The sequence below is a fragment of the Papaver somniferum genome, chromosome 2, assembly GCF_003573695.1.
Source record: "Papaver somniferum cultivar HN1 chromosome 2, ASM357369v1, whole genome shotgun sequence".
Taxonomy (NCBI): domain Eukaryota; kingdom Viridiplantae; phylum Streptophyta; class Magnoliopsida; order Ranunculales; family Papaveraceae; genus Papaver; species Papaver somniferum.
This window is the reverse complement of record NC_039359.1, coordinates 121,504,061-121,531,851: the sequence shown is the minus strand read 5'-3', so window position 1 is coordinate 121,531,851 and position 27,791 is coordinate 121,504,061. Positions and strand designations below refer to the sequence as shown.

Sequence of the window (27,791 nt, the reverse complement as noted above, 5' to 3'; positions counted from 1 at the left end):
AATCAGAGACCTTGAATGAACTCTCGGAAATACTTATGGCTACATCACTCTCAAAGTGAACATAAGTTCAACCTGGACAGAAACCAAGTTTCACATAATCAGGAAGATCCGGGATATGACATGTTCTTCAGACGAGCGTGGATCCACGCTAAAAATATGGGTACTGATAAAGCGCCTTTGGTTGCACATCTCTCCAACAAAGAAAGTTCTGATCCAGAAGATTTGGCGGACATTCCATCATCAGAGCACTTGGGGGAATTTTTAACTTTGACGAGGTTAATGCAAGAACCTGCAAAAGATGCATAGACATTCATCAAGAGGTTCCGCACTCAGGAAAGTGTCATTTCTTCCATGTCTATGTCATTTATTTCCTCACATGCTATCCTAGCATGGGTACTTAATATGCTGGCAACTCTGTTATTGCAAGACGAATGGTAGCTTTACCGCATTAGTATTTACCAAGTGGTTGAATGTGACATTTCTCTGAATCGAACACTGAAGCATTCATTACTGAGATGATGTCCAAGCCTGGCAAAGAAAACTTTGGACGTAGCCTTGCAGGAGTATTCATGTGTGACACAAAATCAGAAAGCTTTGATGTCTGCACAACTGTTGAATCCCATTACTGCAACGAAAGGAGTGATGAATCAACAGAAGATATTCAGAGCTGAGATGATCAAACCTAAGATCTCAAGGGATATGACGCTTCAACGCTCAAGCATCTAAGAAGCCTTCAAATTGTACTCCCAATCAAAAAGTACACCTTCTATAAGGGCGCCTCTAGCTTCAGCACAAATATCTCGATGATGACACACTGATTCAACACCAGTACGGTCAAAGTGTAACTGAATTTATCCCATGATAAGACTTCTGAAGCAGATGCAACATCATTCATCCATGGATGGCACAAACTCCTTCAACATACACCGGGGACTTGATTTTATTGGAGAAATCAATTCTATTTCAATAAATTTTATCCACATAATAAGTTATTGCAACCTGATGTGATTCCATGAAACTTCATTAACGGGTCTGTCTACATCACAAGCCCCTGCACGACTGAGGAACTTCCTCTCTTCACCGATCACATCCAGAATGGAAACTGTCGCTGCTATCTACCGCAACAACATCGATTCCCTGACAAGGCACTTCATAGTAAAGGCTCACTGGATGAGGGAGTAAAGACTATGTCGATAATCATGGATCTATCCTTTTCGGTCTCTGGAGCAACTCCGACCATAGTATCGGCATCAACAAGCATTTCTGGAGAAAATTCTATCGTGATCCAGCATCAACGACAGTCTCAGGGGCAACATCCTCATGACCAGCTTCATCAACTATCCGTTCTCTGAAGTGTTACTCGATGGATCAGACTTCTCCAAGCACTAATGATTCATATCAAGGTGTGTAGACATGAAATATATTCACATGAAACTATTTATGAAGCTTACACAACAGGAGGGCACAATCTCAAGTCTTCTACAAGATGTTCTCATCACCTCTACAAATGAGATACAACATACTTCAGTACACGGGTTTACAAAAACGTACCAATAAGTGTTGAATGGGACAATACTTCCTCAAGTAAAGATGTTCGTCTATGTCTCTTCTACAACATACCAAAAGGGCGCATCAACCTGACATACTAGCTGAAAGATATGGCCTTTACCGTCAGGTCTACGAAATCTGAAAAATATATACGGGATTACAAATTACAAATGTGCACGCTTCGTTGGCTGACCTATGCAACTCCAAATTGAGTGATTCTTTTCTCATGTGATAACTCAGTCTCTTAGATTCAAAAGTTGGGGTCAAGCATCGAATTCCGACATCGTATGAGGTTCCTACAGCTTCCAGAGCATACAACATGCAAGCAGCAATTCTTAGACGGGATTCATAACTTCCACAGTCGATCGGTGTCCACCAGGTTTTTCCACTTAGTACTTTATCAAGGTACCTCCAATTTCGAGCACCTAGGTCTTTACATCAATTTTTATACCTGGGTCCTCTATCCAAGTCTTGCCAGAAGACGAGAAAACGAAAAGGAGAGATTTAACAAAATACTGGGGACTTACAGTCCACTGATCATGACGATCAGTTTCACAGTCCAAGACCCGTGGCACCAGACTCTCATGTACTAATCATTCATCATAAAAGGAATGTTACCACCGGGACATGAAACCATGGTCATTACACCACCCCCTTTTGAGAGCAACCTCAGTCATGGTCCCGTGACCAGGGTTTCAGAAGTGATGTTTCTACGACTGACAGAAACAAGATGGCTACAAGCACCATGCTCATGTATCAATCAAGCGGTCCTGATCTCAAATGAATCAATGACATTGGAATCCTTCACCAATTTTCAACACACAAGCACATGGTCCAAAGACACAACAAGAGTGTTTTACAACAAGCTCGTCTGAGATGATTTTACACTGTCGCTCACAAAGAAGCGAGCTGGGACATATTGGTGAAAATTTTAGGTATGGGTCAAACCATTCTCTTCGTATGGATGTCCTCTACAACATATTCAAAATTCACAGTAAATGGAGAAACAAGCAAAGAGATGTGTTCAAAACATTGGACTACATGCCAGCTGAAAATTTTCTGGAAATCTCCTGGAAGTTTACTGTTTCGCCTATTTCGGCCCCTAAACATGCTCAAAACTCGAAAAGCTTCTTTGAATAAGCTTGGAAATCGCGAAAATACGACATCGGACGAAGATTTTACAGCGTTTTTACTGAAAGACCGACTTCTGAATTTTCTAATGACGAATTATGACGAAATTCTTCGTCCATCCACATATGAATCAGGATCTACACCATCAACGCAAAGCCTGACTTCATCTTCAGCCGATAGTCTCATTTTCTGAAGTCGGCGGTGCTTCTACTGATAAGGGACGACTTCCAGATGATCGACAGACATACAAAGTACCAGCTTTCCAGCGTCTCTGAAAGGTTGATTCACCTCGACATGAACATCTGCAGAAGAGCCAGGAGTCACCACTATCTGAGGTGAAATACATGGAGTCATGGATATACCAATAACAAACACGCAACAAAAAGGTAACAACCCAACTCTTACCTATTTACAATTTCACCAGCTGTAGTGATTATAACGTCAGAATTTCGAAAACTTGCTCGTTCCTTCAAACCTGCAAAGACGAACAAAATTCATTATTCAAAATCATGACTTGATTTTCACAAAACCATGAACAACCCACGTGAATTTTAACATCCACTGGTTTTTCAAAAATTGGACAGACGTCCATTCTACAATTTTGAAAACTCACATACAGACATTATTTCACCATGTATAATTGTCTACTTTCAACTTTTGTTCAAAATCAAAACATTGATTTTTACAAAAAAACACGTTTTAATGTGAAACTCATGTAAATTTGAAAAACATATATATATATATATATATACATATATTTGCTCCCTCAAGAGTATATTTTCAAAAAAATTTGAAAGCTTACATATCGAAAATAAAATTTTCATGAAAGCTCATAGACAATTTTTTTACTAACAGACGCACATCTATTCAAAAAAAAAAAAAACTTTTTCTTTCGTATAAGCATCCACCTATGAAACGAGAGTTTATTAAAATCTCACATATTTAAAAAAAAAAAATCTCCTACATTAGGGATTATTGCTAGTTTCTTAAACTAACGATAGGACGTTTGTTCCTAAAACTAGGGTTTTTACAAAACTCACGTCTATACATGCATATGTGTATATAATTTTAACATGAACAACTCATGAACAAATTATCAACTTCTGAAAAAGAAATAAAAAAAGAGTGGTGCTACATTAATTTACGCTCGTTAGACGATGCTCTGGCATGCTACTGGGATCTTCGTTTAAGCCATGGTTCGCTCGTACAATCGAAAATCCGGTAACATTCTATCTTACGACTAAGTTCAATTACTTATTTCGTCAGTAACTAAAAAAAAATTACAATCCAGTGCTGACTGAAGAACATGACTGTCCCTCACTAAGCAGGGGACTTAATGTAAATGGTGGATTTTTGACAAGGGCTAAAATCGTAAAACAATAATTATACGTGCTCTTGATCCAGCAATCAGATGAGTATTGAGGCTCATGTCTATTATCGAAGCATGAAAGCTCATGCCACAAGAATCTCTGACCAAGAATATTTTCTCTCAGAGTATATGTAGATGTGTAGTCTCTCAGCTTAGGCAACGACATATCTCATGAATACTAAGAAATTTCAGTAATTACTTCTATATAGAATCGAAAGATTGGACGGCTCCTAGACAGCTTGCCTGCTAAGCAATAACGTCTTCAGGATGTAACAATGTTTTCCCTAACTATATAAAAGAAATATGACGCTTCAACAAGCTCATATTACTCAATTCCTGAATAATTAATGCTCCTAGAAGATAGTACTAGTATAGAGCCCTCAATTAATTATTCCCAAATCATTAGATTCATTAACTGAATCCCTGGAAAATACTCTAGGTTTTTCATAATATTTCGTTACTTCAATTCATGGTTCTTCCCAGCATAATTCCATGGGCTAGTAATAAATATTCAATACACGGGCATCTGAGCCACTATCGAGTAAGCCCCGACCAAAATGGTGCAAGTGTACTCAGCAATAATGCACTAACGAGCACCTGAATGCACGAACGAGCATTCAATAACACGAAGGAATGATCAAACCGTGGAAAAAAATTAATAATAATAAAATACCTAAAGGAGGCGTCTAAGGGGACCCAGCCCACCGGTCGGACGGTCACGCCGCCGTGGTCGGTCCCACGCTTCTCCCTTTATTTTTTCATATTTTATTATTTTTCCTTGATCCCATGAAAATCCCTTCAATTTATGAAACTCCTTCGTTTCATGATATTTCCTTCACATTAAGGAAATTATACAAAAATTACATAAAATTAGGAAAGGTGTCACGGGACCGTGGTTACTAGCCGGCCGGCATGCCCTAGCCGTGACCGGTCCCACACCTTGCAATTTCTTATTTTATTAATTATTTCCATCATCTCATGGAAATTCCTTAATCCTATGAAACTCCTTCGTTTCATGGTATTTCCTTCACATTAAGGATATTATACAAAAATTACATAAAATTACGAAAGGTGTCACGGGACCGTGGTCACTAGCCGTGACCGGTCCCACACCTTGTAATTCCTTATTTTATTAATTATTTCCATCATATCATGGAAATTCCTTAATCCTATGAAACTCCTTCTTTTCATGGTATTTTCTTCACATTAAGGAAATTATACAAAAATTACATAAAATTAGGAAAGGTGTCACGGGACCGTGGTCACTAGCCGGCCGACCATGCCCTAGCCGTGACCGGTCCCACACATTGAAATTCCTTATTTTATTAATTATTTCCATCATCTCATGGAAATTCCTTAATCCTATGAAACTCGTTCCTTTCATGGTATTTCCTTCACATTAAGGAAATTATACAAAAATTACATAAAATTAGGAAAGGTGTCACGGGACCGTGTCACTAGCGGGCCGGCCCGGTCCCACACCTTGTAATTCCTTATTTTATTGATTATTTCCATCATCTCATGGGAATCCCTTAATTTCATGATATTTCCTTCAAATCATGAAAATAATATAAAATTAGGAGAGACTCACGGGACCGGGACCTAGCCGGCCGATCATGCCCAAGCCGGTCCCACACGCCCTTATTTTATTATTATTAATTTTATTTGTTTCCCTCATCTCATGGAAGCTCCTTCACTTCAAGGAAACTCCTTGATTTCATGATATTTCCCTAAAATCATGAAAATAATATAAAATTAGGAAAAGTGCCATGGGACCGGGCTCATTGGCCGGACGGACATGCCTTGACCATAACCGGTCCCATACTTCATGATTCCTTTATTTTATTATTATTATTTCCTTCATCTTATGAAGTTTCCTCAGTTTCAGCAAAATCCCTGATTTCTTCATATTTTCTCAAAATGTTGCTCAAACGCACATCAGAAAATATCAAAATTCTCATGACTGACGTGGACACTTTGGTGACATGAGCATATTACCTTGACCGACCGAGGTTGGATCTTTAGCTTGCAAGAGGCCGGTCCCATACTTTTTCATCATTTGACCTAATTTGTTCACATTAGGTTCAAACTCTTCCAAACAATTTGGAATTTCATAAAATGATCGTCAGTCGATCCCATGACCAACCAGGGCCGGTTTCATGACCCCTTGGTCGGTCCTTCATCTCTTCATATTTTATTAGGTTTTATCACCTAGGGTTCAGACGAACAATATTTTAATGAATAATTAAACCAGCATTTAATCATCTCTTCACCAACTGGTCTTCAAGAGACTTTGATATTTTGCTCACTCGAGCATCTGGGCGTTACATGGTCGACTCATCATCCCATGTAGACGGTCCCTCCTTCACTCCATCGTTGATTTTCAATGAATCATCAATTGATTAGCAATTGATCAAAATTAGGGTTTTAGATCCAAAGCTATGCAAAACATAATTCTGAGCAGATTCAAACACTAATAATTTTACGTTGATCACATGATCAACATTCCAATTAATTATACTCGGTTCAGTTACCAGTATTTTGAATTGATATTTTATTTGGTCTTGTTACCAATAATTCATCAAACGAGCAATACTTGCTCAAATGAGAAATATTTGCTCAGACTAAGGAATATTGGTTCAACTATCAATATTCAAAAATTCATCAAGTGAACAATATTTTTCACCTTAACTATCAACATTTATTCGACAGTTGAACTACTGTCACAACGGACACGTTCAATTCATGAGTTCTAGAACATTTGTTCGACTCAACAATGCAAGGACTCATCGTCCCATGAAGTTAGCAACTGACTAACTAAATACATGTCTGCCTTGCAGACTACACAATCACGAGACATCAATCGTGTCACATGGGGGATATTAACCAGGGTTTCTGTACCCCCCCCCCCCCCCCCCAAGCTAGCAGCTGACTTCCAAGAGATTAACTAAACATAGAGGTACTAAGAATCTAAATCATATATTTAAGCATTCAATTAAGAAATGTGATGCAAAACTTAACATGAAACTAACCCGAACTGAAACATATATATACAAGAAGTCCTCTCAAATGATACATATACAATAGTCATTTGGTTTACAGATAAATTATGCAACATAATAAACATAGCAGAAGTAATCTAACAAACCGACTTAACTCCTCGAAGCTTTCGCTGCGCAACTCTGATCTGTCTCTGAAACTGAAAGTGGGAATGGGTGAGCACATCATCCCTAAAAGGGGTGCCCAACAGGAATAACATTTAACTTTCAAGTAATCATGGCAAGATTTGGAAAACAATAATGTTTTTCCAAACATTAAAAAGTGACCAAGTCACTGAAATACAAACATGTATATGGACAAACTCCTTCTTCAAACAATGTATAATATTCGTGCTACTACACTCATTAGCTATTGATATCACCAAGACCATGATGACCCACTCTAAGAAATAAAAGCTGAATTCATGTAGGTATAAATGTGAAGGAGCGTATCCTATATACCATACGTGGAAATTCTCATTTCCATAACAATTCATAATGATAAACAAAACATTACAAGTCCTTTCCAAATCGTGGAAAGATTCGCAGAGTCAACAGAATTATCATAATGCAATTTAAACAAAGCATGGAATGCACAGACAGACAATGCATGAGTTTGTTAAGCATAAACTTTTGTAAAAGCAACAATAATGGTTACAAAAGAGTCAAACGTATTCCCACCTCTTTTGATGACAAGCCACACCTACCTCGAGATCCACGATCCACTGGTTCATCCTTTGAATCGATCGTTGTTAATAACTAACTATTAATCACATAAGAACTCTAAGAATCTAGCAAAGATGGCTCACACAAGAATCATACAATTCTATCTAATGGTTCTAAGCCCATTTAAGGTTTTACACATTTTTATTATCTATCTTTAGCATAGCTAAGGTTTACTAATTCAATTAGGTTGATTTTATAGTCCACTAGCTAGGTCAAATGAGTATCACAACTAGGGCTGCACATACCCGACCCAACCCGCCGACCATACCCGTACCCGACCAAAAATACCCGCACCCGATTCAACCCACTTAGGCATGGATCGACTATGGGTGAGGCACGCCAGAACCCACCTATCTTGGGTCGGTTGCGGGTAGAAACTTCCGTCACCCGAACCGACCCACCCACCTGCCCAAAACTAACATAGGATTCCTGACCCTTAGATTATCTAATTCTAATCTAGAATGAATTATCACAGGCGTTGAATTGATGAATAAAATACCTAACCTAATCGCATTTTTCACGAACCCTTCTCTTCCGCGGCCTTTTCTCTCCTTCTCAGACAGGTCTCCAAATCAGATTACTGAACGAACCCTAATCGCATTTTTGTTCATAATTTCTGAACAAAAACCTACATTATTTTCATCCGGTCGAAACTCAGATTACTCTATTAGTAGTAGTAGACATAAAAAACCCTTACAATCTCTTTATTCTTCATACAATTAGAACATTAGTAACAAAAAATTCTTCTTCTCATCATCATCATCATCATTTTCTTCAGCTCGTAAACGTCGTTTCAGTGGTATTGTGATTAGAGCAGTTGCTGACTATTATTCAACACTTGGTGTTCCAAAATCTGCTACAAGTAAAGATATTAAAGCCGCTTACAGAAGATTAGCCCGTCAGGTACTTTGGCAATTTTACCTATCTCTTTGTTTCACTCTTGTACAGAATCATCAGTTTCAGTTGAGATTGATAGGTAGTAGTATGAGTTTGGCATGCCCTAATTGGGTATTAGTAGAGATAGATATATACATAAGAGTATGAAATTGGCATGAATTAGTGCCCTAAGTGGGTATCAGAATTTCGGTGAACAATAATTAGGTGTGTCGATACATATTTTGTTGGTGGAGTAGGATTCAAAATTGTCAGCCTCGAAAATGAAATAGGAATCTATGAAGTCTGTGAACTCTTGCTGGTTTACATTTAGTGAGATCTGAAGATGCAATTTATTGTAGTGTTTGTTTTGTGTAATGCTGGCGGTTCCTTCCAATTTGATGTGTATAAGTTTTAGCTTATTATTATTTATCCTCATGGATAATTATGCCGAATGAAGTTTGAAACTGTTTCACATTTTAATCATTAGTGACATGGTTTCCTCAGCAGATTTGTGGTTTTATACTGAAGAAGGAACCCTTGTTCAAGGTGGATATCATGTATACAAGGCCAGAAGAGAGGACCCTATATGTGGGAATAATTGCTATTTTGAGGTTCACATGGATGGTTTGTATCGGCGCAGGTATGAGGATGATACTTTTTATTTTGATCGGGTTTATTCGTTTCAATAAGCAGCAAATGTTGAAGGGTATTTCCTTAGTAGCAAAATGGTTGATTAGAAGTTTTAAAATGCTAGTTTTTCTTAGATTTTATGTTGAATCTAATTTTTGTAGCTTCCTTGTATAACTGTTATTGAATAATTTAATTGTCAAGAAATTACTTAATTTGGTTTTGGTTCTCGCTATGGTTGGTTGTAATGCTACTTGAGCAGTCGCGCGAGCAAAAAAAATAATCCTTGTACTGCTCTTCGATTATGAAAAGAATATATATTCATCTACTTCGTTCAAGTCTGTAACTTCTTCTGCTCCATATAGATAAGCTCGCATCTCTAATGATTAACCTGATTCTGATTTTATAAGCAACTACATATATATGCTGCACACACACAGTAACTTGTTCTATACTTGTATATCAATAAGGACTTGAATCTGAGTAATGTGGAGGACAATGGGATATCTGAGGTAGAAAGGTACTTCGCTTGCAGAGCTATTTTACTTGTTTCAAGAAATTCATCTACCCTTTCATTCATTCTAATTGTTCATTTCGCTTGCAGAGCTATTGGGTGACCTTGCTGCTTCTTCCATCGTCATAGATGATTGATTCCTATTGGCTTAGACAAGGTAATGACGCCAAGGATCATTGTCAGTAGCTTGATCTTTCTGAGTTCATCTTTGTTACTGTAACTAATTTACAGACTTCGTTTTATTTCAGGCTTTCAGCGCGTTCGGAGGTAAAACATCCACATCTTTGCAGCGAGTCGCTGCTGGTCGCTTTGTATGATATTAGGCTTTAGTATAGTAGGCAATACTCAATAGTAATGCACTCTTTTATCTTTTGAGCTTTGAACAATTGAACTCTGTTCCTTTTTACTGTTAGCTTTATCAATTTTGGAGTTTGCAACTTTGCATCAACTTTATTATGTAATGTCATTTTATTTTATGGTGGGTAACCCACCACCCACCCGACCAAACCCGTCGTAATGTGGGTCGAGTGAAAACCGACCCATTGTGATGTTGGGTCGGTTGCGGGTGACAACTTCTGTTACCCGCCATCAGTGGGTTGGGTGGTGGGTCCGACCAAAACCGACCCATGTGCAGCCCTAATCACAACTTTGTAGAAGGAACCAAATGCTAACTCGGACCATAAATGGTCCAATTCATCAAACTAAGAAAACTAACTCTAAGCCCGAGTCCACGAACCCGGCCCATTAATCTAAGGCTCAGTCCATCAGGATCAACTAACAGTCAAACTAACGGTAGCAGGTCAACTTACAGTCAACGTCTAAGTCTAAGTCAATGGTCAGAGTTCAAGGAGCCAAAGTCTAAATTGGCCAACTGAGTCAAATCGGTTCAAGGATCCAACTCAGGTCAAGTCAGAGAAGATCGGTGAGTCGACTCAGTCCACAAGACTGATTCATGATATATACTATTCAAGGCCCTTGCACAGGCCAGAAGCTGAACTGCACCCTATTGGTGCATCACAAGACTCAACACCCTAAACTAAGCTCATTCTGAGCACCTTCATTAACATTTCAATTTTACCAAACTAAAAATTATACAAACATTAAATCAAACTTTAAAACTCAATTACAAATTTAAGTTAAGCTCATCTGAAAGTGGCAGCAGTAACATGCTTTCACTGAATCTACCAACTATAATCCTACACTTCCCAAACCAACAACTATTTCAGCATCATCGCTGTCAACAACTCAAATTCAAACATCACTACCAGGACTAGATTCTCCAGCTCCACTACACTCTCAACAACAACACCCATTCATCCATATCCCATGTACTTTGACCACACTGCCATCTTAGCTTTAATTGAAACACACCCATACTAGACAAAACTTCCATTAGTTCAACTCAATTCATCCACCTTTCATCTACATTTCTCATTTCAGTTCACCACTGATTTAACCCTCAACATACACAGAACACCACCATTCAACACTTACTATCATCAACTCTACCTCATTCCACTTGCACCTGCAATTACCACAATTCTCATTCATGTACCACCAAATTCAATCTACTCAGACAACAATAACTCCAATAGACGTTCAACTCCTTTTCTGCATCATGACAGTACCAACCAATTATTACCCTTCCAAATAAACTTCAAATACAATCCTCACTGCAACAATCAACATCCTCATCTCAGATCAAGTAACAACCTAACAGTGCACTCTTATCAGCTCAACAATATTACCACCAGGCTCATTTACTGAATCCATCTGAGTTAGTCAAACTCTGCAAAATCCTAAGCATTCATCTACATTCACCATTACAACACACCACCAATAACTAACCCTTCTCCCTGTAATTGCAATTCATACCAGATTCTCTGTATTACTATGTATCTCAGCTTCAACTATAATTCCAGTTCATATCACTTCATTTCTCAATTCATTAACAACTTCATATACTCAACAAATAATAATCTGAATAATTTACTATAAGCAAACATTTACCTCAATTCAGTTTTACTCAAACATTTGAATCAATTGTCCTTTGCTTTGACTCAATCCAGCAGTTCTTCTCAAAACTATCGCCACCTATCAGTAATGGTCCCTCAAGACACCCGATTTCATCTTCTAATTTCATCTTATCCAAAATCCTCAAGAACAGAACCCTAACTCATGATTCTTCACTAACACAACTCTACAGCTTCAATCATACATCAATTAAGAACAAACCCATTTACTAACTTTCACAATTATTATCTTCTTCATCTTGAATTCATCAGCATCAACTGTTCTTGGAACACAGAAACCCTAAATTCTTCAACAGCTTCAAACTCAAAACCCTAGCCGTTAAATTTGTGATCTTCTTCAACCTTTATCTCTAATTCGAGTCAAACCCACTTCTAACTGAAATTTTGCAGCTTTAATTTCATCTTCTACATCTTCTCAGAAATCCCACGAAACCTAACCTTTCAATTAATCATCATAAAAACTTCAATACAACAATTCAATCACAACCCTCGTGTTCTTCATCTATCAGTAATTCGATTCATATCTCATAACCTTCAAAACGCTAACTAAACCTGTAAACCTAATTCTGATTCTCTGTGATTTACTATTTCAATTTATAAACACCTTCTTTGTAAATCATCGATTCATCCTCAGCAATAATACCTAGTACCTAACTTGATATTTCTCATCACAAACTCATCTCAACAGCATCAATCGCCATGAACAGAACTCGAGTAGAGGAGAAGAAAAGAAACGAAGAAGAGAAGAAGAAGAATAAGAAAGAAGGAAGAGAGAAAAGAAAACTTAATCTAGGGCTGGCAATGGATAACCGATATCCGGGATCCGTTTCCGATTCCGATTATTCGAAATCCTATAGGATTTTATCCATTATATCGGATACCGGATATCCGAATCCGATAAATTGTCGGATATGTCCTCTTAACCTATCGGAATCGGATTGGGCTCTATCCGATTGGTTAATATCCGATATCCGATAGGGTAGGGGCGTACTAGTAATTTTCACATACCTATTAATCGAGGAGTCGAGAGAAGACATTTCTGATTCACTTTTTTTTTCTTCTCTTCTCAGTCTCAGTCTCTCTCCCCCCTCTCGATTAATCACTCAGTTCTCACTTCTCCAGTAATTAATCTCTTAATCAGGTATTGATTCGCTCCCCCCTCTATGTTGTTAATGATTTTTGTTCAATTTCTATGTTCAATTCTTACGAAATTAGGGTTTATGTGTTGCAATAAAAAATTAGGGCTACGGATGAAAGATTTGAGATGGAATATGAGGTCGAAGAATAACTTACTATTGATAGTTAGGGGTTTAATTTTTCTATATCATCTCGATCTAAATCCCTCCCTCTTCTAGGGTTTACACAACTTCAATTGATTTTAAAGAAAAGTTCTTTCTGATTCATGTTTGAATATAAGCCATTGAAGTGATTGAATGATTTCTTGGTCATATTGTTGTTTCTGTTCAGCTAATCTTTTAGATTGATTCGCTTCGATTTGTATTGATCTCTTTTCAGATTGTAACCTCAGTATCATATCCATTACTTCATTTGCTTATTGCAGGATCCCAAGAAAGGTGTTAAAAATCCAGTAGCAGCAAAGAAGAAGAATGTAAGTTGTAATCTTCAAGTGTTAGTATTTTGATTAAAAAAAATGTTGTGAAGTTTAGCCACATGTTGTATTCTCATGTCTCTTAAAGATTCTCAATTCATGGATGGCTTTATGGATGTTGTGGATGTGTGATTTGCAGTTCAATTTGTTTGTATTGAACCTTCAACATGTAATAACAACCATAGGTGTCTTGGTTATGCTATGAGTTGTTGATGTTAAGTACAAAAAAAGTGACAGTAGTCACAGTACCCATAGTTTCTTTGCTTTAGCCTTTATCTTTGTGTAATTTAAAGAATAATTAGGGATATGTGTTAGAATGTGTATATTATAGTTTTATTTCAGTATTTTCAAATCTTGTTATGTCACTACATCTAAGTGAATAGGAGCTTATAACACTTACATCATCAAGCAATGCTGCCTTGTGGCTTTCAGATTTTTATGTATATGTTATTCTGAAATTTGGGATCATGAATCAACTTCCAACCCAAGCCAACCCCATATGTCAGTCATTGGGTCTTCAAGACAAGGAAGCAATAGGGTAATATACTAATATGAGTTTGTAAAGCTGTAACTTTTAAATGCAATATCTTTGACTATCATGTGAAAAATCATTGTGTTATTTATTGTTTAGTATGAGTTTGTTACCATATAGTGGATTCTATATCAGCCTTTTCTATTTGTGTAGATTATCATATAGTTGTTGACATGTTGTTTTGCTTACTGAACTGTCCATGTTGTCCATATTATGTTTTAGATTTATAGTTTATGTTCTCAATTTCTCATCATCTCAGTTTATCTTAAAGTAGTGGTGTGTTGACAAATATGTGTGTGCTGATGAAAAATACAAATTTAAGGGCATAGGTGTTGTAAAGTTAGAGGGGAGGTTGTGAAATAGGGACACACTAAGTGGTGAAAGCTTGGTTACCTCTGTAAATAGGGTTTTATGCCTTGTTACCTCTGTGAGTCCAGTTTATAAGCATTGTTGGATGAGTAAAATGTATGACTCAGACCATAAGATTAAAAGGTTTGTTTTTGATATGCTGTCGTTTTTTTGTTAGTGAAAGCCTATCGTCCAGTCTTTACAATATAATGCAGACATGCAATACTAGTATTATACCTCCAGATTTTGTAGTCACTTATTAGATTGCATATCTTTTGCTTGGTTAACATGTGGGTATGTGTGTTGCAATGTTGTTTATAATGGTGAAATCTTTGTGGTACTGAAATGTTGGATGTCAGAATTTTCTTATCAATCGATTCTTTGTGATTTGTGAATGCAAATATGGAAATCGTGGACTGGGTGAAGTTGATGCAATATGCCAGGCAGCCAAGCAAGACCACACTAAGACTGGGAGACATTGTTTTTTGGCTTTGTTGTAGCCTGTTGTATACTTTCTTTTGCATTTACTAGACTGAGAGTAAATTCTAAACATTGTACTTGTGTGGGTTTATACTTTTCACTGAACATTTTGAACTTAAAAAGATAGACTCTGTTTTTTTTCAAGTTTTTAGGTTTTTTCCTAGTTACCGGATTTTATCGGATAAAAATCCGATATCCGATAACTTAACCTTAACCTTATCGAATTAGAATTTTTGGTATCCGCCGGATATTATCGGATACCGGATATCCGATAATCCTTAACCTTAACCTTATCGGAACTGCCAATATCCTCCGGATATCTATCCGTTGCCAGCCCTAAAACTTATCTTCTCGGTCGGGTGAAGATAAGACCAACCAGGAAGTTTATGGAACACCCGTTGAATTGATAAGGGAAGTCCCAGACTGTCTAATGGCAAAAGACTATTTTGCCCTTCTCACTATACCGATGATTCCTTCTTCAGGTGTCTGAATGACACGTTCGAGTAGTCCATTTCACATAAATTTTTGATATCTATTCAACGGTACTAGTTTCTTATCTAGATCGTTGTTAAATCAATTTTTAATAATTAACGTTCGTGTTAAACTAATTGAGTTATTATCGGCTAATTCGTCACTTGACTGGTCTAATAGCGTTGACGAGCTTGAGGATCTTTACATTCTCCCCACCTTATACATTTTTGTCCTCGAAAATCAAACCATCCTTCTGGTCTTCAAATACTCCCCACCTTATAAAATAATCTCATCTCTGATCTAAGCGCAAACAACATAAAACAAACACACAAACCTAAATGGCTCTCTACAACTAAAATTTGTGGCTCTAGGTTCAACCATGCTCATTTAATAAGAAGGTCTAAGTTTCTTACACTAATTTATATAACGGAAAACTATAAATTTCAGTCTCTAAGTTTCTTACACTAATTTCTATTTTATAAAATATATGTCTCTAACTTCAAGGAAGAATCCTACGAATCTTTCTAAGTGAACTTACATCTATTGGATTTCCAGATTAAATTACAGCATACTTCTATGATAGATCATCTCTGAATGCAGTTTCCCTGTCAAGGTTGGCCAATCCAAACAATGCCTTCCTATGAACAGAAAAAACACAACCTTCACTATTTCCCAGTGCTGGATTAACTAAGTCTTACTTATCTAAAATTATGGTATTAGTTATATTATCATTTTCATTATTGTTTTATCAAATTTTCATATTTGATTACTAGCGTAGCTAAAATACGGTCAGCATAATTATTTAGTAATGATACTTGGTTTAATTTTATTAAGCCTTAATCTTGTAATATAATTTTACATTCACGTAAGGATTGATATACTAAATTTTATTTATTCATATTGAATCTGTATACGATATCTTGTTAAAAATTTGCGCTTGGTAATTTAACATAACTTAAAATTGAGTCTGCATAAAATTTTAATATGTCTTAATAGTTTTTAGATAATAAGTATCTTATTCATAGGTAATTTATTCTCCTTTAAGTCTAATTTTGTACTAAGCATTCAAGTATCGTAAATATCGCTTCATGTGTATAATTTCGTGGTTTAGTGAATCATTTATTGGACTAACAATAATCTGGATATAAGGTCGTTAACAAGTTTAATCTTTATTGTATGCATCGTATGACCTCACGATCTTAATCCTACCTAATAAGTCTTATATTAACTATCTAGTTTAAGCGCAAAATATATTTCTAATTGCCATTAATTTAATTTACAAAATTGAATCGTAGACAGGTGTTAATAATTTTTCATAGCTATTTATTCATAATTATTATTTTTATCGTTATATATCTTTAATGAGATTTTAGTTAAGTTAAGTTTAACATGACACTAATTAAGAAATGCTAACATTACTTTATTAAAATTAGTATTACTATTATTATCATCTTATTTACTATTATAGTATTTTTGCTCTAACTACTATTATTAACATTGATGGTCGAACTATTATTCTAACTGCTCTTACAAATATTATTTAGTCCTAAAATGTCATTAACACTTATGCAATTTCAAGTTGTTGATTATACGGTATTCAATAAGTTCCTAAGTGACTTTCAAGATTTATCAATAATGTTAATCTAACTATTTTTCTAATATTGAATTGTGTACGTGTTCATACTTTTTAGACTGATTATTCCCTAACCTTTATTAGCTAAAGTTATTGGTGTACCCTACAATTTTTACTTCATTACATAAACAAACAATCAATCAATCAAATAAACTTTTAGTTACTAATAGCTTTTAGTGATTAAGATTTATCTCACAAACCCAACCCAGTTCTAAACTAATCTAGTTCTCTAACTAGCACTGGCTATTTCTATCATTTCCCATAAAAGATCTAATAGTGACCTCTGATACCAATATTGTAGCGCCCCCCAAGCTAGCAGCTGACTAATCCAAGAGATTAACTAAACATAGAGGCACTAATAATCTAAATCATATATTTAAGCATTCAATTAAGAAATGCGATACAAAACTTAACCCGAAACTAACCCGCTCTGAAACATATATATACAAGAAGTCCTCTCAAATGATACATATACAATAGTCATTTGGTTTACATATAAATTATAGAACATAATAAACATAGCAGAAGTAATCTAACAAACAAACTTAACTCCTCGAAGCTTTCGATGCGCAACTCTGATCTGTCTCTGAAACTGAAAGTGGGAATGGGTGAGCACATCATCCCTAAAAGGGCCGGCAGGAATAACATTTAACTTTCAAGTAATCATGTCAAGATTTGGAAAACAATAATGTTTTTCCAAACATTAAAAAGTGACCAAGTCACTGAAATACAAACATGTATATGGACAAACTCCTTCTTCAAACAATGTATAATATTCGTGCTAACCACACTCATTATCTATTGATATCACCAAGACCATGATGGCCCACTCTAAGCAATAAAAGCTGAATTCATGTAGGTATAAATGTGAAGGAGCGTATCCCATATACCATACGTGGAAATTCTCATTTCCCATAACAATTAATGACAAACAAAACATTACAAGTCCTTTCAAAATCGTGGAAAGATTCATAGAGTCAACATAATTATCATACTGCAATTTAAACAAAGCATGGAATGCACAGACAGATAATGCATGAGTTTGTTAAGCATAAACTTTTGTAAAAGCAACAATAATGGTTACAAAAGAGTCAAACGTATTCCCACCTCTTTTGATGACAAGCCACGCCTACCTCGAGATCCACGATCCACTGGTTCATCCTTTGAATCGATCGTTGTTAATAACTAACTGTTAATCACATAAGAACTCTAAGAATCTAGCAAAGATGGCTCACACAAGAATCATACAATTCTATCTAATGGTTCTAAGCCCATTTAAGGTTTTACACCTTTTTATTATCTATCTTTAGCATAGCCAAGGTTTACTAATTCAATTAGGTTGATTTTATAGTCCACTAGCTAGGTCAAATGAGTATCCACAACTTTGTAGAAGGAACCAAATGCTAACTTGGACCATAAATGGTCCAATTCATCAAACTAAGAAACCTAACTCTAAGCCCAAGTCCACGAACCCGGCCCATTAATCTAAGGCCCAGTCCATCAGGGTCAACCAACAGTCAAACTAACGGTCGTAGGTCAACTTACAGTCAACATCTAAGTCTAAGTCAATGGTCAGAGTTCAAGGGAGTCAAAGTCTAAATCGGCCAACTGAGTCAAATCGGTTTAAGGATCCAACTCAGGTCAAGTCAGGGAAGATCGTGAGTCGACTCAGTCCACAAGACTGATTCATGATATATACTATTCAAGGCCCTTGCACAGGCCAGAAGCTGAACTGCACCCTATTGGTGCATCACAAGACTCAACACACTAAACTAAGGTCAAACTGAGCACCTTCATTAACATTTCAATTTTACCAAACTAAAAATTATACATACATTAAATCAAACTTTAAAACTCAATTACAAATGTAAGTTAAGCTCACCTAAAAGTGGCAGCATTAACATGCTTTCACTGAATCTACCAACTATAATCCTACACTTCCCAAACCAACAACTATTTCAGCATCATCGTTGTCAACAACTCCAATTCAAACATCACTACCAGGACTAGATTCTCCAGCTCCACTATACACTCAACAACAACACCCATTCATCCATATCGCATGTACTTTGACCACACCGCCATCTTAGCTTCAATTGAAACACACCCATACTAGGCGAAACTTCCATTAGTTAAAATCAATTCATCCACCTTTCATCTACATTTCTCATTTCAGTTCACCACTGATTTAACCCTCAACATACACACAATGTTGTAGTTTTTTTTTTAGTGATAAGTAAAAGTTCGTTGCTCGGACTTGAAAAGATTTTTAAAACAAAAATATATACACAATATTTGTCACAGGATCAAGAGACACTAGGACACAGGATTCCACCATTAATTATTCACACAATTCATATATTTATTCGAAACAATTACAACTCAAATCATAAGGACTCTCATTCTTGCCAAGGTAGATTTTTAGAATATTTATTGTATATCACTAGCATGACGCATAAAAAGCACTACGACCAAGCATACATCATCATACGATATCACAACCAATTAAGAAAAATCATAAATCGATTAATAAAAAGTGCAAGTAGTCAAAAAAAAATTAATATAATTATCATATGCGTAAAAAACGGCTTCCTCCATCATCCCAGTGTTGGGGTTTAGCTAATCATAATAATCATGTTCTCAAAATATATATTTGATGCTCAAAGTATGCTTAAAAGAGTCAAAAGTTATAAAACAGTGGTTATGAGACTCACAAAACACGTCCAGAAAGAAACGATACCAGAAAACTGCCGCTAAACTGCGACACTTATCCACTGCTGCTGGAACTGTTGAAAAACGACGGTCTTTGGCCGTCCGTTCTTTGTGTTCTTGATGTGAACATTGATGTTGGTTCCATTATCTCGTTCCTCCTAGCTCTGGATTGACCCCAAACTCTTGATCCCCCTTCTATGAGACCCTAGGATGCTATTTATACATAACAGGAGCAACGAATCACTCACAATAACTCCACATAATTCTCATTTACTCGGAAAATATTTTTTTTTATTTTCTTCACTGTCAGCCGAGATACGATCTTTTCCACCTTTTCTGCCTGCGCAAATGAGCTGTAATACTTCCATAAGTCACATACAAACTTTATAAGAGAAGATATCTTCCCCTGTTTGTCCACAAACTTTCCAAAATCGGCTCACAGTGCACCCGATAATATCTTCCCCTGTTTAACTTTGATTTCCTCCCATGGCTTATCTGGCCCATTTTGATCGATCAAATTGCTTACAATAGCCCTGTTTAGCTCTATCAAGTTAAGCCCAACTGATTCTTGGCATTGAATCTCTTTAGAAATCTTCCAAAATCAAATCGAAAATTCAACAACGTCTGCATGCATGTTTCCCGCCATTTTGAATTTTCAAATCGTGAAGAAGGGTGTCCCCCTAACCACTGTTGGGTGTCCCCTTAGCAACTGGGGTGGAAACATCCTTTTTGGGGTGTAAATATCCATGGGGTGCCCTTATCCAACCAAGGGGTGCCTTTAGCAATTCTTCTGGGATATTTTACGCACTTTTTCTGGGTTCCTCCGAGACTTTTCCGGGGTACTTCTGGCACACTTCTGGGGCGCTTCAGGTATACCGTCAACGGATCTCCAAACGCCGCATTTTTAACCAATTTCGCCGCTAAACCTTATTTTTCCAAAAACACCTATAAATAAATAAAACAGCATAATAAGTACAAAAACAGGCACTAATAATATATACAAATGAGATATATTAGACACATAAATGCGTCTATCACACAACACCACCATTCAACACTTACTATCATCAACTCTACCTCATTCCACTTACACCTGCAATTACCACAATTCTCATTCTTGTACCACCAAATTCAATCTACTCAGACAACAATAACTCCAATAGACCTTCAACTCCTTTTCTGCATCATGACAGTACCAACCCATTATTACCATTCCAAATAAACTTCAAATACAATCCTCACTGCAACAATCAACATCCTCATCTCAGATCAAGTAACAACCTAACAGTGCACTCTTATCAGCTCAACGATATTACCACCAGGCTCATTTACTGCAGCCATCTGAGTTAGTCAAACTCTGCAAAATCCTAAGCATTCATCTACATCCACCATTACAACACACCACCAATAACTAACCCTTCTCTCTGTAATTGCAATTCATACCAGATTCTCTGTATTACTATGTATCTCAGCTTCAACTATAATTCCAGTTCATATCACTTCATTTCTCAATTCATTAACAACTTCATATACTCAACAAATAATAATGTGAATAATTTACTAGAAGCAAACATTTACCTCAATTCAGTTTTACTCAAACATTTGAATCAATTGTCCTTTGCTTTGACTCAATCCAGCAGTTCTTCTCAAAACTATCGCCACCTATCAGTAATCGTCCCTCAAGACACCCGATTTCATCTTCTAATTTCTTCTTATCCAAAATCCTCAAGAACATAACCCTAACTCATGATTCTTCACTAACACAACTCTACAGCTTCAATCATATATCAATTAAGAACAAACCCATCTTCTAACTTTCACAATTATTATCTTCTTCATCTTGAATTCATCAGCATCAACTGTTCTTGGAACACAGAAACCCTAAATTCTTAAACAGCTTCAAACTCAAAACCCTGGTCGTTAAATTTGTGATGTTCTTCAACCTTTTTCTCTAACTCGAGTCAAACCCACTTCTAATTGAAATTTTGCAGCTTTAATTTCATCTTCTACATCTTCTCAGAAATCCCACGAAACCCTAACCTTTCAATTAATCATCATAAAAACTTCAATACAAAAATTCAACCACAAACCTCGTGTTCTTCATCTATCATTAATTCGATTCATATCTCATAACCTTTAAAACGCTAACCAAACTTGTAAACCTAATTCTGATTCTCTGTGATTTACTATTTCAATTTCTAAACACCTTCTTTGTAAATCATCAATTCATCCTCAAAAATAATACCTAGTACCTAACTTGATATTTCTCATCACAAACTCATCTCAATAGCATCAATCGCCATGAACAGAACTCGAGCAGAGGAGAAGAAAAGAAACGAAGAAGAGAAGAAGAAGAATAAGAAAGAAGGAAGAGAGAAAAGAAAACTTATCTTCTCGGTCGGGTGAAGATAAGACCAACCAGGAAGTTTATGGAACACCCGTTGAATTGATAAGGGCAGTCCCAGACTGTCTAATGGCTAAAGACTATTTTGCCCTTCTCACTATTCCAATGATTCCTTCTTCTTCAGGTGTCTTCTTCTTCAGGTGTCCGAATGACACGTTCGAGTCTATTTCGCATAAATTTTTGATATTTATTCAACGGTACTAGTTTCGTATTCATATCGTTGTTAGATCAATTTCTAATAATTAACATTCGTGTTAAACTAATCGAGTTATTATCGGCTAATTCGTCACTTGACTGGTCTAATAGCGTTGACGAGCTTGAGGGTCTTTACAGTTTCGGACTGGAGGCCTACGACACGTGTTCACTCACGATGGGAATGTGAGAAAGTCGTGCAATCAGTTGGAGGAGTTAGCAAAGTAGTGGATATAAAATCAAACAAGTCTCCGCATGATGAGCAACTGGTTTTAACACGATTTCCATTTCCCCACTCTTTTACTCCAGCAACTGTCACACTTCATGGGATCAAGGTGCTTACAATTCTAGAAATATAAATAAGTCTCTGAATCATGATTGAGGAACGGACAGCTTTTCGTAAAAACGGACAATTCTCGTTAGACAGTCTTTCGTCTACACGAACTCATCGTCTTGGAAATTACTCTCAACTGAGTAAACTCAATCATTCAGAAACTATTTTCACGCAAAATACACAACACACCAACAATCTTTGATCACCATTGATCTCACACATTTCTCAGATTCCCTCCTACATATCGACCCATCCTCTCTTGTGACCGAATTGACTCTGGAACGGCCATTGTCTTGGTTTAGGCTGGAGTCCTACAGATTGATCTCTCGAACTTAAAGCACTCCCTTATTGCATTGCATCTGTGTGAGGTTGAACATTTTGCTCGGTTCAAGGAGTCTCCTCCGCACGGTCGTCTCCTCAATTCCGTAAAAATCAGCAAATCGTGTTTCCCCATCTACAGATTCGCGACCACAGTGGGAGATCATTCTCTCGGTTGAAATCTCAATTCTCACAAAGATGGTTGGTCTTAGGTCCGGTTCAGTTACCAGTACGGGTTCAACACCCGACCCCAATATTGCAAGCTCTAGTGGTACTGCCAATACCATTCCTCCGGCGCAACCTGCCACTACCACTCCTCCGGTGGAACCTGCCACTACTATTCCTCCGGCGCAACCTGCCACCACTCATCCTCCAAGTGCTCCGGTGATCACCCCTGCAAGTGACGGCACTGGCGCCATCAACAATCCACTCTTTGGTCGGTCTCCTGAAGAAATCAGAGAAAATCCACCTACCATTGGTGATCTCATGAAGGTGCAAGAGACTCTTGCCAAAAATCAAACTGACATGGCTGCTACTCAGAAGGAAGTATGCAACTATCTCAAGCCTCTTACAGACAAGATGTCAGAGAAAACTCAGGAGAAAGGAAAAGCTAAAGAAACGTCTTCAGATGCTGATCTCGAGGTCACTCCGATCCATGTAGTAGATGATGAAGGAATCCCTAAGGCTGCAGACAATCCACCAGCGAAAGAACCATCCAGTTTTATCACTCGTGAAGACCTGGAACGCCTTTTGGAGGATCGTGGCAAAGACAATACGTCTTCTGTCCACCGTCACCAACCTCCATACACTGCTGCTACACAAAGGATTCCTCTGCCAAAAGGTTACACCTCTCCAAAATTCACCCTTTATGATGGAACGGGCAACGCTCGAGAACATGTCTCTCGATTCTTGGAAGCATTGGGTGAACATGAGCACAACCATACTGTCTGGCTGAAGGAATTTTCAAAGTCTCTGAAAGGAAGGGCATATACCTGGTACAACAACATCGCACCAGGAAGTATCAAGAGTTGGGGAGAAATGGTTCTGAGTTCAAGCTTTGGATAGCCATGATCCAAATGTAACAGAATAACAACTCATGGGCTTGTGAATCAATGGAATGATCCCGGTCAACAGAGCTTTACTGGATAATCTCAGGTTCCAGACTTTCTCAGAACTTCATGAAGTGGTTAAGAGATCTGCAACTACTACACCTGCTTTACTGGAAAGAGCAAAGTCTGCAAGATCGAGGAACCTCGAAGCAGCCGACACCTAGTCAACAATCAGTACAATCTCCAGCCTTCAAAAAACGTTGTTGCTGAAAGGAATGAAAGGAAAGCCGAGACATAGCATCGAAACGCTTCTCCAACATCCCAGGATCCTATGTAGGCGCAAAGAAAAGATAACCAATCGTGAAATGCACAAACCTCGACCCGACATCAACGAACAGGGAAATGATCATACAGACTCAAACTTACCTCTTCTCATGAAGGAGTGATCGATTTACTGGAAGTCTGGGTTCAAGATGGTGCAATCAAATTGTCGTTCATCAGGAGAGAGCCAACTGAAGAAGAAATGGAGAATCCCAGATATTGTCGCCTTCATGGGTTCTTCAATCATCTAACAAGTGACTGCAATATTTGAAGCGCATCTTCAAAAAGAAGGTCGATCCCGGAGAGATTCAACTAGGGACTGAAGGAACGCACAAAGATCCTCTCTCAATCAGAACTTCAATTTTTTCGAGCAATCATTCAATGAAGCAGTTCAATCCTTGGTCGAACATATACGTGAATTGTTCTATCTGTCTAAAGCACAAAGGAAAGACATGTTCACGGAATTGAATCACAGCGTGTCAAACGTCTATCCATCTCAGAAATATTCCATGAACCTTCAGCCAGAGATGCACGACTGGGGACTGCTTACCACATTCCATCTCATAGGAAATGAATTCGGAAGAATGATCGATACTGACACCGCCATCAACGTCATTCCACTGAAAACCCCCAGAGCCGCAGGATTCACTCGACAAGAAGCTACTCGTGATCCCATCTCAATCAGAGACCTTAAATGAACGCTCGGAAATACTTATGGATACATCACTCTCAAAGTGAACATAAGTTCAACCTGGACAGAAACCAAGTTTCACATAATCAAGAAGGTAGGGGATATGACATGTTCTTCAGACGAGCGTGGATCCATGCTAAAAAATGGGTACTGACAAAGCGCCTTTGGTTGCACATCTCTCCAACAAATAAAGTTCTGATCCAGAAGATTTGGCGGACATTCCATCATCAGATCACTTGGGGGAATTTTGAACTTTGACGAGGTTAACGCAAGAACCTGCAAAAGATGCACAGACATTCATCAAGAGGTTCCGCACTCAGGAAAGTGTCATTCCTTCCATATCTATGTCATTTATTTCCTCACATGCTATCCTAGCATGGGTACTTAATATGCTGGCAACTCTGCTATTGCAAGACGAATGGTAGCTTTACCGCATTAGTATTTACCAAGTGGTTGAATGTGACATTTCTCCGAATCGAACACTGAGGCATTCATTATTTATGATGTCCAAGCCTGGCAAAGAACACTTTGGACGTAGCCTTGCAGGAGTGTTCATGTGTGACACAAAATCAAAAAGCTCTGATGTCTGCACAAGTATTGAATCCCATTACTGCAACGAAAGGAGTGATGAAACAACAGAAGATATTCAGAGCCGAGATGATCAAACCTAAGATCTCAAGGGATATGACGCTTCAACGCTCAAGAATCTAAGAAGCACCTTCTATAATGGCGCCTCTAGCTTCAGCACAAATATCTCGACGATGACACACTGATTCAACACCAGTACGATCAAAGTGTAACTGAATTTATCCCATGATAAGACTTCTGAAGCAGATGCAACATCATTCATCCATGGATGGCACAAACTCCTTCAACATACACCGGGGACTTGATTTTATTGGAGAAATCAATTTTATTTCAATAAATGTTATCCACATAACAAGTTATTGCAACCTGATGTGATTCCATGAAACTTCATGAACGGGTCTCTCTACATCACAATCCCCTGCACGACTGAGGAACTTCCTCTCTTCACCGATCACATCCAGAATGGAAACTGTCGCTGCTATCTACCGCAACAACATCGATTCCCCGACAAGGCACTTCACAGTAAAGGCTCACTGGATGAGGGAGTAAAGACTATGTCGATAATCATGGATCTGTCCTTTTCGGTCTCTGGAGCAACTCCGACCATAGTATCGGCATCAACAAGCATTTCTGGAGAAAATTCTATCGTGATCCAGCATCAACGACGGTCTCAGGGACAACATCCTCATGACCAGCTTCATCAACTATCTGTTCTCTGAAGTGTTACTCGATGGATCAGACTTCTCCAAGCACTAATGATTCATATCAAGGTGTTTATACATGAAATATGTTCACATGAAAGTCTTTCTGAAGCTTGCACAATAGGCGGGAACAATCTCAAGTCTTCTACAAGATGTTCTCATCACCTCTACAATTGAGATACAACATACTTCAGCCCATGGGTTAACAAAAACGTACCAATAAGTGATGAATGGGAAAATAATTCCTCAACAAAAAATGTTCATCTATGTCTCTTCTACAACATACCAAAAGGGTGCATCAATCGGACATACGATCTGAAAGATATGGCCTTTACCGTCAGGTCTACGAAATCTGAAAAATTTGTACGGGATTACAAATTACAAATGTGCACGCTTCGTTGGATGACCTGTACAACTCCAAATTGAGTGATTTTTTTCTCATGTGATAACTCAGTCTCTTAGATTCAAAATGTTGGGTCAAGCATCGAATTTCGACGTCGTATGAGGTACCTACAGCTTCCAGAGCATACAACATGCAAGCAGCAATTCTTAGACGGTATTCATAACTTCCACAATCGATCGGTGTCCACCAGGTTTTTCCACTAAGTACTTTATCAAGGTACCTCCAATTTCGACCACCTAGGTATTTACATCAATTTTTATACTTGGGTCTTCTATCCAAGTCTTGCCAGAAGAAGAGAAAACGAAAAGGAGAGATTTAACAAAATACTGTGGACTTACGGTCCACTGATCATGACGATCAGTTTCACAGTCCAAGACACGTGGCACCAGACTCTCATGTGCTAATCAGTCATCATAAATGGAATTCTACCACCGGGACATGAAACCATGGTCATTACACCACCCCATCTTGAGAGCAACCTCAGTCTTGGTCCCGTGACCAGGGTTTCAGAAGTGATGTTTCTACGACTGACAGAAACAAGATGGCTGCAAGCACCATGCTCCTGTATCAATCAAGGTGTCCTGATATCAAATAAATAAATGACATTGGAATCCTTCACCAACCGTTCAAGACACAAGCGAATGGTCTAAAGACACAACAAGAGTGTTTTACAACAAGCTCGTCTGAGATGATTTTACACTGTCGCGCACAAAGAAGCGAGTTGGGAGATATTGGTGAAAAATATAGGTATGGGTCGTACCATTCTCTTTGTATGGATGTCCTCTACAACATATCTAAAATTCACAGCAAATGGAGAAACGAGCAAAGAGATGTGTCCAAAACATTGGACTACATGCCAGCTGAAAATTTTCTGGAAAACTCCTGGAAGTTTACTGTTTCGCCTATTTCGACCCTTAAACATACTCAAAACTCTAAACGGTTCTTTGGAAAAGCTTGGAAATCTTCTGAGGATGAAAAACATGGGTAGACCTCAAAAATCCGACATCGGACGAAGATTCTACATCGTTTTTACTGAAAGACCGACTTCTGAATTTTCTGATGACAAAATTCTTCGTGCATCCACATCTGAATCAGGATCTACACCATCAACGCAAAGCCTGACTTCATCTTCAGCCGATAGTC

General features: G+C 37.7%; 1 long non-coding RNA gene across 1 annotated transcript; it reads left to right on the top strand.

The window, feature by feature from the left end:
* Window positions 1-8,334: 8,334 nt before the first annotated feature.
* Window positions 8,335-10,269, top strand: LOC113353873. Its single transcript, XR_003361588.1, has 4 exons — window positions 8,335-8,715; window positions 9,196-9,835; window positions 9,920-9,986; window positions 10,078-10,269. It is a non-coding gene; the product is annotated as an uncharacterized LOC113353873 (long non-coding RNA).
* Window positions 10,270-27,791: the final 17,522 nt, after the last annotated feature.